Source organism: Choloepus didactylus, chromosome 20, assembly GCF_015220235.1.
Source record: "Choloepus didactylus isolate mChoDid1 chromosome 20, mChoDid1.pri, whole genome shotgun sequence".
Taxonomy (NCBI): domain Eukaryota; kingdom Metazoa; phylum Chordata; class Mammalia; order Pilosa; family Megalonychidae; genus Choloepus; species Choloepus didactylus.
In genome coordinates this window covers 8881267-8893835 of record NC_051326.1, presented here as the reverse complement: position 1 = coordinate 8893835, position 12569 = coordinate 8881267, and the positions used below count along the sequence as shown (strand labels likewise).

General features: G+C 38.0%; 1 protein-coding gene across 1 annotated transcript in view; it reads left to right on the top strand.

Moving 5' to 3' along the window:
- LDAH (lipid droplet associated hydrolase) overlaps nt 1-12569 on the top strand; it is a 150943-nt gene that overhangs the window by 21950 nt on the left and 116424 nt on the right. The window lies entirely within an intron of this gene.

The following is a 12569-nucleotide window of genomic DNA, read 5'->3' as shown; positions in this document are numbered from 1 at the left end:
TCCTATTTGAGGAGTGGATGCCTTGCTGGTAATGTTCAGAGCTGAATGGGAGAAAGGAGGTTGGACGTATCCCTGTTTAGTAACACTTAATCTAGCCATGTTTTCTCCATGGCACTTCTCTTCTCATCTGACCTGGAGTTCCTGATCCAAAATCTCTCTTTGGTTTAACCTCTTTCAGGAGTAAACTTCCAATCTGTCAGGATGTAACATTCTGTTTGGAAAGCAGTCTGGCAACATCTACTAAAATTAAAAATACATATGCTCTGCCAATAGTGTGAGTGCTGTTCGATGCCATTTGTTGGAGGAGAGATTTAGAAGCTGTGGGAGAGGAGGGGAGTAGAGAATAAGTGGAAATCTTATCTTGAGCTGGAGAAAGGATATCCTCCTGAGACTGGAAGAAAGGAGGCAAAGTTGGTTACTGAAATGGAGATGTGTGAAGGTGGGCTAGAGGCCTCTTGACCTTTGTTTTCTCTGTGAAGTACGAGTTGAGGTAGGTCATTTATTGAGAGTGAGAGTGGCAGAGGGCCTGTAGGTAGGGAGCTTGAGGAAGGTGGTCCGTGTTTAGAATAGCAGATGTGCAGAATAGAAGGAATGGTCCACCAAACAAAAGTGTATGGATTTTTGAGCAGCACGGTGACCAAACATGGGGTGCATTGGGAATGAGGCCTGAAAGCGCGGAAGATTGAGCTGGAGAAGAGCTATCAGATTTAGGATGCTTTGGCAGTTAACCATGTATGGCTAACAAAAAGATCTAGGCCTGTGGTTCTTAAGGTAGGTGTCAGGGCCAGCAGCATCACCTGAGAACTTGTTGGAAATGCAAACGTCTCTGACCACTGACCTGGAAACGGGGTGGGGCAATCTGGGTGTGACCAGACCCTCCAGGGCTTTGTATTGCTGGTGCTGCCAGTTAGGGTGTGGCCCTGGGAACTAGTGTTCAGGTTTAATGTAGGTGAAGTTCCTTGCTTTTGCATTGAGGAGTTAAGGGATTAAGGTGTTGGCTCAGTCAAGCCATCTGAATTTTGAAATTACCCAAAACTGGAAATGCCAAGTGAAAGTGTCATTTAAGGGTCCAGGTTGTCAGCAAATGTGGGAGTGTGACTAAAAGGTTGATAGATGGAAGTATTGTTAGATGGCCCGAGTCTTAGAGGACAGGTTGTTACGATGAGGCGCAATAGTGAGCAGAGCAGGCAGCCCGTTCCACTTCCCACCCAGAGGTATTCATTCGCTCACTCAGGTATCCCGAGGGCTGGGGAGACTGTGTTGGGGAAGTCTCTGCTCCCACTGAGGTGTGTGAAGTGTCAGAGAGTAGCGAGGCCTCTACTGAAGAGGCCTGAAGGAAGAAAGACCATCACAGGGGAGAGCCAGGTTTCAGGTGGGGTGAAGAGATGGTGGGAACAGTCAGTGAAGACTTGGATGGAGAGAAACTCAAAGCATCCACTGTTTGATAGTCTCATTGTTTTATAGTGCTTTGACAATTTCAGATCACATTTAGTTTCCTAATGTTCTTTTATGTTTGCCCTTCTGTTCTCATTGCTGCCCTTGACCCTTTTCCTTGGATTTCCCTAGAGCTGTAGGATGCAGCTGCCCATTGGTGAGTGGGATTCAGAATTATGTTTTATTTGGGGGCCTAATCTCTTTATACTGAGGGGGAAATTATGGTATTGCTATTTTCAGGATTGTTACGCTACTACAGACACCATTTTAAACCCATCTCTGGTAGGCTGAAATAGCATTTCGTTTTGAATCACATTGTTGTAACAGCTTGCAAAATGAATTCTGCACTTCTAAGATAGTAATGATAATGAACAGTGATTTATTGAAATCCACAGATTGAAAAACTTATAATTTAGCTTCATCTTTTCCTGTGAACCTTAGTTCTAGAATTTCTTTTAAATAGCAATGTCTTTGGACCTCTAAGTAGTGAAATGAGGCAAAGGAAGGCAATTGGAGAAAATAGAACATATCAAATCATTATAAATCTCCAGTGGTCGTATGGGAATAATGGAATCAGATGGCATATTTTGTACTGTGGGTACAGGGATTAGAGATCAAGCAGACAAGGCTTCATGAGTGAGCCTACAGTTCTGTCCACACGACAACCTGATTACCGGATGTCACTTGGATATATGGCGGTTTTTGTTCCCTGCAGAATTAACTGGACAGCAAGAAAGAAGTCGATTATTGCAGTGTTGTACAGCATTTATTGGCAGTCAGGGTCTAGAGATGATCACCACAGCCTCCTTTACATGCTGCTCAGGCATTTGGCTGCATGTATGTTCAAGCCTGTGTTTCTAACACATTTTGATACATATCTCTGATAAAATATTCCACTTGCATTTCTGTTAGGGAATGTTTTATAACATCCCTACACCTGGCAATATGTGTATCTGATTTTAGTTGCATAAACAAGTTTTTTTTTTTTTATTTTTCTTTGTGGTTTCCTGACCAGGAAGTTGAGTTCATGGTTGATAAAGTGTAACATAAGCCGTAACATTTAAGTGGTGAAGTATGAAATGATATGTGAGCATTTTGCATTGCACTTTCTGCTCTTGTCTCTGCTCTAAGTTGGATTTTTCATGTTACTGGCCATGCATCTGGTATCTGGTTGAGATTTGCATGAGTCACCTCCAGAATGACCTCTCCGGACTCCATTTAAAATCTCTTAACCATAGTTATGCTATTTTACTTTTAAGAAACTTAAACTTTTAGATTACATAAAGAATACTTAATAAGAAATAATCAAGAATAATGAGATCATTGATGTTGACTAAATTTCTCTACTTATGATATGGTCATATGAGAAGTAATAGAGTTGGGAAGGTGATAATGTTAAGTTGGAAAAGGCAGGAGGGAATCTGCAGTCAAAGTCCAAGGGGGAGAGAGGAATAGCACAGGGTAATTAGGAATACCCAGGCCCACCACGCCTGCAGCCCCAGGCCTCTAGGGACACAGATGCTGAATATTCCAGTTGTCTCTCCTTGTGTGACTTCTCCTGCCCCTGGCCTCTGTTTGCAACTCTGTGCTTACATTATTTGCTATGCATATTTAAAATTTTTTTTAAATTAAAAACAATTTATGCATGTACTTAAATATGATCATATAAATACTGCTGTAAGTTTAAATGCAGGGATTTTTTTCCTTTCTTTTTCTTTATTGCTTGGTTTATACTATGTGCCTCCTTCCACCAATATCAGCCCTCTCCTCGAACCATTTAACAATGCATGCATATTTGCATGTGTTTATCTATATTCATATATACCTATTGTGGGAGCCCCGGGCCCAGGGCCTTCCCCAAAAGTGCCTTGAAGACTGCACACAGCAGCGTGCTTGACCTAGGACAGTTAAGGTTTGATCCACTCTCCTTGTAAAATCAGGCCTCCAACGACAGCTTGCCTCCTTCCTGAAACTACCTCCTCCCTGAAACTCCCTGGAGTCAAGATAATCTATAATCCTCCCCTCCTCCCTGTTGATTACAGTCGATCCCTCCCTATGTCACAAGACCCCCGCTCCTCTCATACCCATTTGAATGTCTTTGTCCTAACTCTTATAAGCCACTTGCTGGCATCTCCTGCTTTTGCATAGTATCTTCACTCTGAGCTCTGAACCCGCCGCCGTTTAGAGCAGCTCCTGAATTCAGGGCAACGCGACCGACTTCCCACCCAGTAGGTAAGCCCCCAAAATAGAAGCCCATGTCTCAGAACATGTCCAGTGCCTTTTTTAGTCCTTCAGCTGCAAAAGCCCTCTTGAACCGTGACAGCTATACATGCATATTAAAACATATGGAGGGATGTTTTACCAAAACTGGATGATATTATATATACTTTTCTGCATCTTGCTTCTCCTACTGAGCAGTACTGATTAGAGATTCCTTCCTGTCAGCTGGAAGACCTCTAAATCATTCTTGTTATAGCTTGGGTAGCATTTCAAGGTAGTGGTATCATAACATTTTCAGTATTTCCTTATTTCCAGTATTTTTTTTTTTTTTTGGTTGTTTTTTTGTTTTTTGGTTTGTGTTATGAGGAGTGTGCCATGTCGGTTCTGACAGGAAGTGTGATCACTGGGGGGGGGCTGAACCTGCAGATGGGGAGCACACAAGCAGAGTGGGAGGGACCCATGGGCTTATGCCTTTATGGTGGTCCAGGAGTAGAGGTAAGTAGATTTCCCATGGGATTCAAGGATTGAATAGTTTAAAGCAAATACTCATGGGAAGGGAATGGGATTAGGGATCCAAGAGACACGGGGCTGGTTAGCTTGTCCTTTGAGGCCATCTGTGGGTTTTGGGTGAAGTGTGGGTGATATGGGTGGTGGCTGCAGATGTTGGTTTATGCCACAGAGCTAGAAAGCTGCTTATTATCTAGACCAAAGTTCAGTGTTGAGTCAAGTAGCCTAACCAAAGTGAGACTGGTTCCAAGGCTGCCTACATGTAAAAATTTGATAATTATTACATAGACTTACTGTTTATGTTTTGTTTTGTATATTGTGGCCTGTTTGTCAGTTATAGACTTTGAACACAGTTGATTTGTCTCTATTTGTTTTTATAACCTGGTCCTAGATAGCCATCAGGATCACTTGCACTCTTACGTCCTCCTCTTTTATTTTTTTTTAATGTGGTAACATTTATAGAACACAAAAGTAAACCATTTTCATGTGTACAATTCACTGATTTTAATTATGTTCTCAATACTGTGCTACTGTCACCAGTTTCCATACCAGAAATTTTCATCACACTAAACATAAACTCTAACCATTAAGTGATAACTCCTCATTCTTCCCTTCCCAGCCACTGGTAACTTTAATCTGCTTTCTGTTTCTGTGAATTTGCTTATTCTAGACATTTTATATAAGTGAAATCATACAGTATTGGTCTTTGTGTTCACTCAACAGTGTGTCTTCAAAGTTCATCCATGTTTCAGCATATATCAGAACTTCATTTCTTTTTACAGCTGAATAATATTCTATTTTACATATGCACCACGTTTTGTTTATTCTTCAATTAATGGACATTTGGATTGCTTTTACATTTTTGACTATAGCAAATAATGCTGCAGTGGACATTGGTATACAAATATCTGTTCAAATCTCTGTTTTCAGTATTTTTTGGGTACGTACATAGAAGAATTGCCAGGTCATATAGTAGTTCTATATATAACTTTCTGAGGGCTCACCATACTGTTTTCTGTAGAGGTTGCAGCATTTTACATTCCTACCAGCAGTGTCCTAGGGTTCCTAATTCTCTGCATCTTCGACCCTTGCCAACAATTGTTATTTTCCTGTTTTTTAAAATAATAGCCATCCTAGTGGGTATGAAGAAATATTTCATTGTGGTTTTGATTTACATTTCCTTATTGACTAGTGATGTTGAGCATCTTTTCACATACATATTGACCACTGTTTATCTTATTTTGAAAAATGGCCATTCAAGTCCTCTCCTGTTGTTTAATTGACTTGTTTGTCTTTTTGTTACTGAGTTGTAGGAGTTCTTTATATATTCTGGGTATTAAACCCTTATCAGATATATGATTTCCAAATATTTTCTACCACTCTGTGGTTGTCTTTTCACTTTCTAGATAATGTCCTTTGATGCATAAACGTTCTTAATTTTGATGCAGTACAATTTATTTTTTCTTTTGTTGCTCATGCTTAAGAATGCCTTGCTTAGCTATACCAAGATCCCTGTATTTTCTTCCAAGAGCTTTGGGGTTTTAGCTCTTGTATTTAGGTTGTTGATTAATTTTCAGTTAATTTTTGTATATGGTGTAAGGTTGGGGTCCAGTTTCATCCCTTTCCTTGTGAATATCCAGTTTTCCAACCACCGTTAGTTGAAGAGACTGTTCTTTCCCCACTGAGTGGGCTTAACATCCTTGTCAAAAATCAATTAGCCATAAACGTAGAGTATGACTCCGGGGATGAATGAGGACCCGGCATCGTGGGACTGAGAGTATCTTCTTGACCAAAAGCGGGATGCAAAATGAGATGAAATAGTTTCAGTGGCTGAGAGATTCCAAATGGAGTCGAGAGGTCACTCTGGTGGACATTCTTATGCACTATATAGATAACACCTCTTAGGCTTTAATGTATTGGAATAGCTAGAAGTAAATACCTGAAACTACCAAACTCCAACCCAGCAGTCTGGACTCCTGAAGACAATTATATAATAATGTAGATTACAAGGGGTGACAGTGTGATCATGAAGACCTTGTGGATCACACCCCCTTTATCTAGTGTATGGATGAGTGGAGGAATGGGTATAAAAACTAAAGGACAAATGGGGTGGGATGGGGGGATGATTTGGGTGTTCTTTTTTCACTTTTATTTTTTATTCTTGTTCTGGTTCTTTCTGATGTAAGGAAAATGTTCAGAGATAGATTGTGGTGATGAACGCATAACTATGTTGTCATACTGTGGACAGTAGTGGATTGTATACCATGGATGATTGTATGGTGTGTGAATGTATTTCAGTAAAACTGAATTTAATAAAAAAATCAATTAGCCATAGATGAGTGGGTTTATTTCTGAACTCTTAATACTGTTACATTGGTCTGTCTGTCCTTATGCCAGTATTGCACTGTTTTAATTACTGCCCATTTGTAATAAGTTTTAAAATCAGTATGTGTGAGTTCTTCATCTTTGTTCTTCTCTCTCAAGATACTTCTTATGATTCTGGGTCCCTTGGCTTTCCATATGAATTTAATGATTAGTTTTTCCATTTCTGCAAAAAAGGCCCCTAGAATTTTGATTAGGATTTAGTTGAGTCTGCAAAATTTGGGGGGTGATACTGACATCTTAACACTATTAAGTTTTCCAATCCATATACATGGGATGTCTTTCCATTTATTTACGTCTACTTTAATTTTTTTCTGAAATATTCTGTAGTATTTTTCATTTGCACAGTCATTTATTTCCTTGGTTAAATCTATTCCTAGATATTTTATTCTTTTAGATGCTATTGCACATGGGATTGCTTTCTTGATTTCCTTTTCAATAGTTCATTGCTGGTATAAAGAAACACCACTGATTTTTGTTTCTTGAAATTGTACCTTGCCACTGCTGAATTAGTTTATAATCTCTACTGACTTTCTTATGTATTCTTTGGGATTTTCTATATGTGGGATCAGGCCCCTTAAAATTAGAGATAGTTTTACTTCTTCCTTTTCAGTTTGGATGCCTTTTATTTCTTTTTCTTGCCTGATTGCTCTGGCTAGAACTTCCAGTACAATGTTGAATACCAGTAGTTAAAGTAGGCATTCTTGTCTTATTCCTTTCATTGTTTCATCATTGAGTATGCTCTTAGTTCTGGGTTTTTCATATATGCCCGTTATCCTGTTAAGGACGTTTCCTTCATTTCACAGTTTTCTGAGTGTTTTTATCAAGAAAGGGTGCTGGGTTTTGTTAAATGCCTTTTCTGTGTCAGTTGAGTTGATACAGGAATTCTGTTAATGTGGTGTATTATCTTGATTGATTTTCCTATGTTGAACCACCAGTGCATTCCTGGTATAAAATCCCACATGGTCATAGTGTATAATCCTTTTATATGCTGTTAGATTCTGTTTGCTAGCATTTTATTGATAGTTTTTGCATCTGTATTCATAAGGGATAATGGTGTTTTGTAATTTTCTTTTATTGTGTTATTTTTTAGCTGGTTTTTCTATAGGGTGATGTTGGTCTCATTGAATGAGTTAAGAAGTATTATCTACTCTTCAACTTTATGAAAGAGTTTGAGCAGGATTGGTGTTAATTCTTCTTGGAATGTTAGGTAGAATTCACCTGTGAAGCTGTCTAGTCTTGGACACTTCTTTGTTGGGAGGTTTTTGGTTACTGATTCAATCTCTTTACTTGTAATTGTTCTGGTGAGATCTTCTGTTTCTTCTCAAGTCAGTGTAGGTTTTTTGTGTGCTTCTAGGAACTTGTCTATTTCACCTAGCTTGTCTAATTTGTTGGCACACAGCTTTACATTGCATCCTCTTATTGTCCTTTTTATTTGTTGGGGTCATTAGTAATGTCCCCTTTTTTATTTCTAATTTTGATTATTTGCATCCTTTCTCTGTTTTCTTTGTCAATCTAGCTAAAGGTTTGTCCATTTTATCGATCTTTTCAAAGAACTAACTTTTGGTCTTGTTGGTTCTTTCTATTGTTTTTTTATTCTGTGTTTCATTTATTTCTGCTCTAATCTTTGTTATTTCCTTCCTTCTACTTGCTTTGGGTTTACTTTGCTCTTCTTTTTCTAGTTTCTCCAGGTGTGCGTTTAGGTTACTGATTTGAGATCTTACTTCTTTTTTAAAGTAAGCATTTACAGCTATAACTTTCCCTCTCAGCACACCCTTCTTCCGTCCCAGGATTTTTGGTTTATTGTGTTCTCATTTTCATTCATCTCAAGATATTCCTAATTTGCCTTGTGATTTATTTTTTTGAGCCATTGGTTATTTAAGAGTGCATTGTTTAATTTCCCTTAGTGCAGTCTTTTAACTGTTTTCTGGAGTTTCAAAAAAGATATTGCTGGTTGTTCAAAGCTTCTGTGAGAGGATGGAACCCTGAAGCTTTTCACTCTGCCATCTTGATGGGGTGGGGCTTGAATGTGCATTAATTGATTTGTGAATGTTAAACCAACACTGCATTTCTTGGTCATTATGTATTATGCTTTTACTATTTTGTTGGATTCAATTTGCTAAAATTTTATATTGAATTTTTGCATCTATGTTCACAAAGGATATTGGTCTGCAGTTGCTTTTTTTTTTAATTTAATTTTTTTCTGGTTTTGATATCAGAATGTTACTGGCCTTATCAAATGAGTTGGAAAGTCTTCTCTTCTTTTTAATGAAGAATTTGTGCAGAATTGGTATTATTTGGTATTATTTCTTCTTTAAATGTTTTATAGAAGTTGCCAGTGAAGCCATGTGGGCCTGGAATTTTCATTGGGGAAGAATTTTTAAATATAATTTCAATTCCTTTCATCAGTATAGGGCTACTGAGGTTTGGTATTTTTTGTTGATTGAATTTGCCTCGTTTATGTTTTTCAGGGAATTTGTCCATATCATCTAAGTTGTCCAATTTACTGGCTTAAACACAGCCTGGCATGTAGTAAGCGTAATTTCCTCAATTACACTTTTAACACGGAAGAATGTTTTAAAAATGTAAATCTGATTATGCCTTAGCCCTGTTTAAACCATTCCAATATTAACTTAAAATAAAAGTCAAAATGTATACCGTGGCCCCACAGGGTGCTGCATAATCACATTACTCCTCTCTAATCTCTTCACATACTAGAGTTGGTGTCCCTTACTGTATTTTAGCCACAACGGTGTATATTGGATTAAAGAAAGGAACCAAGTATTTTGTCCTCTCTTCTGTTTCTTTGAGAGTCAAGCTCTTTATTTTTTGAGGCCCTTTGCACTTGTTTTCCCTTCCTGGTATTCTCTTCCCTCAAATCGTCACAAAGGTTAATTTCCTCTCATCCTTTGGATCTCAGCTAACTGATACCCTCTCAGACATTTTTTTTTCAGGCCACCCTAATCTGTTCCCTCCTCTATCACATGACCCCATTTATTTCCTTCATAACATTTATCACTCTTTTATTATCTTATTTACTTATTTAGTTTTGTGCTTATATTCCCTCACTAGAACGGCAATTTCATAAAGACCCTTATCTGTCTTGTGCCTAACATGGTGACTTCCATATAGTAAATGCTCATTAAATATTTGTTGAGTAAAAGAATATACAAAAGAAATTTTAGTATCTATTAGAAGGAATGAACAGAAAGTAGTTGGATTATTACTTACTTGATGATGATAAAACAGTGGACCACAAAGCTTAAGTGTATTTGCTTTACATCTTATAGCCATCCAAGGATAGAACTCAGAACTAAACCAAGAGCTAGAGAGAAAAATGTGTTTTATAGTAGTTCCCTTATCTAGTACTGCCTGGTTTTTAGATATCCTGTCTTTATAATGATTGCATCTGAATGGTATAGTTTTTATCTAATAAGAATTCTCACAATAATAGCTCCTTTTTTTCCAGCACCTACTGTATGCCAAATACTGTGCAAATTGCTGTCCATTCGTTATGCCTAATTATAATGTTAACTACTTGACAGAGCTTTGTAAGATTAACAGAGTACACCAAAGATAGTAGACTAGGTCATTTATGTCCTTTTTTTTCTATTGTGTATGTATATATATATAGATAGATATAGATATATATATATATATATATATATATAATATATATATATATTGCATAGTCTTTTAGTCATTAAGTATTTGTTGGGGATTTACCATCTCTGTGAGCTTGGGTGAGTTATTTAGCCTCTGTGCCTCAGCTTCCTCATTCATAAAATAGGAGTAATAATAGTACTACCTTATTTGAGGACCAAATGAGTTAATATATGTAAAGCACTTAAACACAGCTGGCATGTAGTAAGTGCTGTATAAATGTTACCTGTTATTTTCTAGCCCCAGGAAGAAAACTAGAACTTTATTGAGAGACATAAAACATTTGAATAAATATTAGACATAGCACACTCCTGGAAAGTTATACTTAATAATGTAAAAAATATAATAGCTTTCTAAATTAACATACAAATAAAATGAAATTTCAATTAGAACCCCAAAGAGACTTTTAGCAGTTGAAATTGTTGAAAATAATTTTAAAGTTCATGAGATCAGCCAAGAAAATGTAGAAGAAGAAGGGATTTGCCCTACCAGTTACTAAAACATTTTTTAAAATGTAATAATTAAACAGTATGGTATTGGTATTAACATAGAAGGGAGGAAAAAATAAATGGAATTATTTGGAATCTGAAGTAGCAAGCTAATGTAAGAATTTGGTCTTGCATCAGAAGGACATTTCAAGTCAATGCAGAAAGAATGGATTGTGTAATAAATGGTTTGGGGACATTTTGCCACTTGGAAAGAAATCTGATTGCTGCTTTGTACTTTCTACCAAAAATTATTCCAAATTTATTAAAGATGTAAATGTAAAACATGAAGCAGTGGCATCCACAGCCATCACAGATGTGAAAACCCTTGTGCTGGTGCATCCCTTTTCCTTTCTTTCTTCTTCAGCTGCCAAAAAGCATGTACTGCATTTGAGAATGTTTTCACCCTATTTGACAAAGGAGACACCATCACACAAAGGAATTTGGAACTTGGGTGCCTAAGTCAGACTGCCACGTAAGCACAAGAGCAATACGGGTGACATAGGCACCATATTTTACCATCATGGCTAGGAAATAATAGCTAGCTGTATTAGTTAGGGTTCTCTAGGGAAACAGAATCAAAGAGAGGTATCTATGACTATAAAATTTGGAAAAGTGACTCATGCAACTGTGGGTATGCACGAGTCCAAATTCTGTAGGGCAGTCAGCAAACTGTCAACTCCAAGGAAGATGTCCGATGAACTCCTCAGGAAATGAACCTGCAACTTCAACGAACTCTTCAGGAAATGAACTGGGATCTTTGATGAACGTGTTTGATGAACTCCTCAGGAAAAAAACTGGCAACTTTGACGAATTCCTGGGAAACACTTCACTGGGCAGCCAAAGAAGAAGTGAAGGTCCTCTATCTGTCTCGCTTATAAGTCTTCGACTGATTAATTGGATTAAATCCAGCCAATTGCATTCTCTCATTGTGGAAGACACGCCCTTCGGTGAGTCATCAGTCATAGCTGCAGCCAACTGACTGATGATTTAATAAACCAGCCTGTTGGTTTATTACCCAGCCACAAACATCCTCGCAGCCATTGTTAGGCCAGTGCTAGCTTGACCAGACAGCTGGGTACTATCACCTGGCCAAGTTGACACATGAACCTAACTATCACACTAGCATTTATTCTTTACCAGGCAGTATTTAACTACTTTCCATGTATTAACTCAATTAGTCCTCATATAGCGTTATCATTCTCATTTTATGAATGAGTAAATTGAAGCAAAAAACTTGCCGGTGATTACACAGATGGTTAGTGGCAAAGCCAGATTCCAACCAGGCCGTTTGGCTCTCGAGTCTGTGCTCTTCGCCAGTTTGCTACACTGCCTGCCTAGGAAAATGGAAGATACAGACAACAGAAAAGAAATTGGTGCAACTTTGACAAGGATGGCAATGGTTACATTGTTACAGCAGAACCAAGTCATATAATTTCAAAGAGGAGAAAAACTAACAGCATGAGGAAATAGATGAATTTGATTGGAGAAATAGATGTTGATGAAAATGGACTAGTAACTGAAGACCTTTTCTTTTAGTTTGCCAAGCTGCTATGACAAATATCACACAGTGGATTGGCTTATATAACAGGTGTTTATTGGTTCACAGTTTAGCGGCTAGATGTACCAGAACAAGGCATCAACAAGGACCTGCTTTCTTCCTGTAGATTGGAGAATTCTGGGTTCCTTGGCTTGCCTCTCTGCATCCCATCTCGTGGCTGTCTTCGTCTGCTCCTCTGGTTTACACTAACTCTGGCTTCTTCCCATGGCCTTGACTGACTGACCTGGTCTTCTTTGACTGATTTCCTCTCCTTATAAAGGACTCCAGTAAAATGGATTAAGGCTCACCTAATTCATTTGGGCCATCCCTAAATAGGA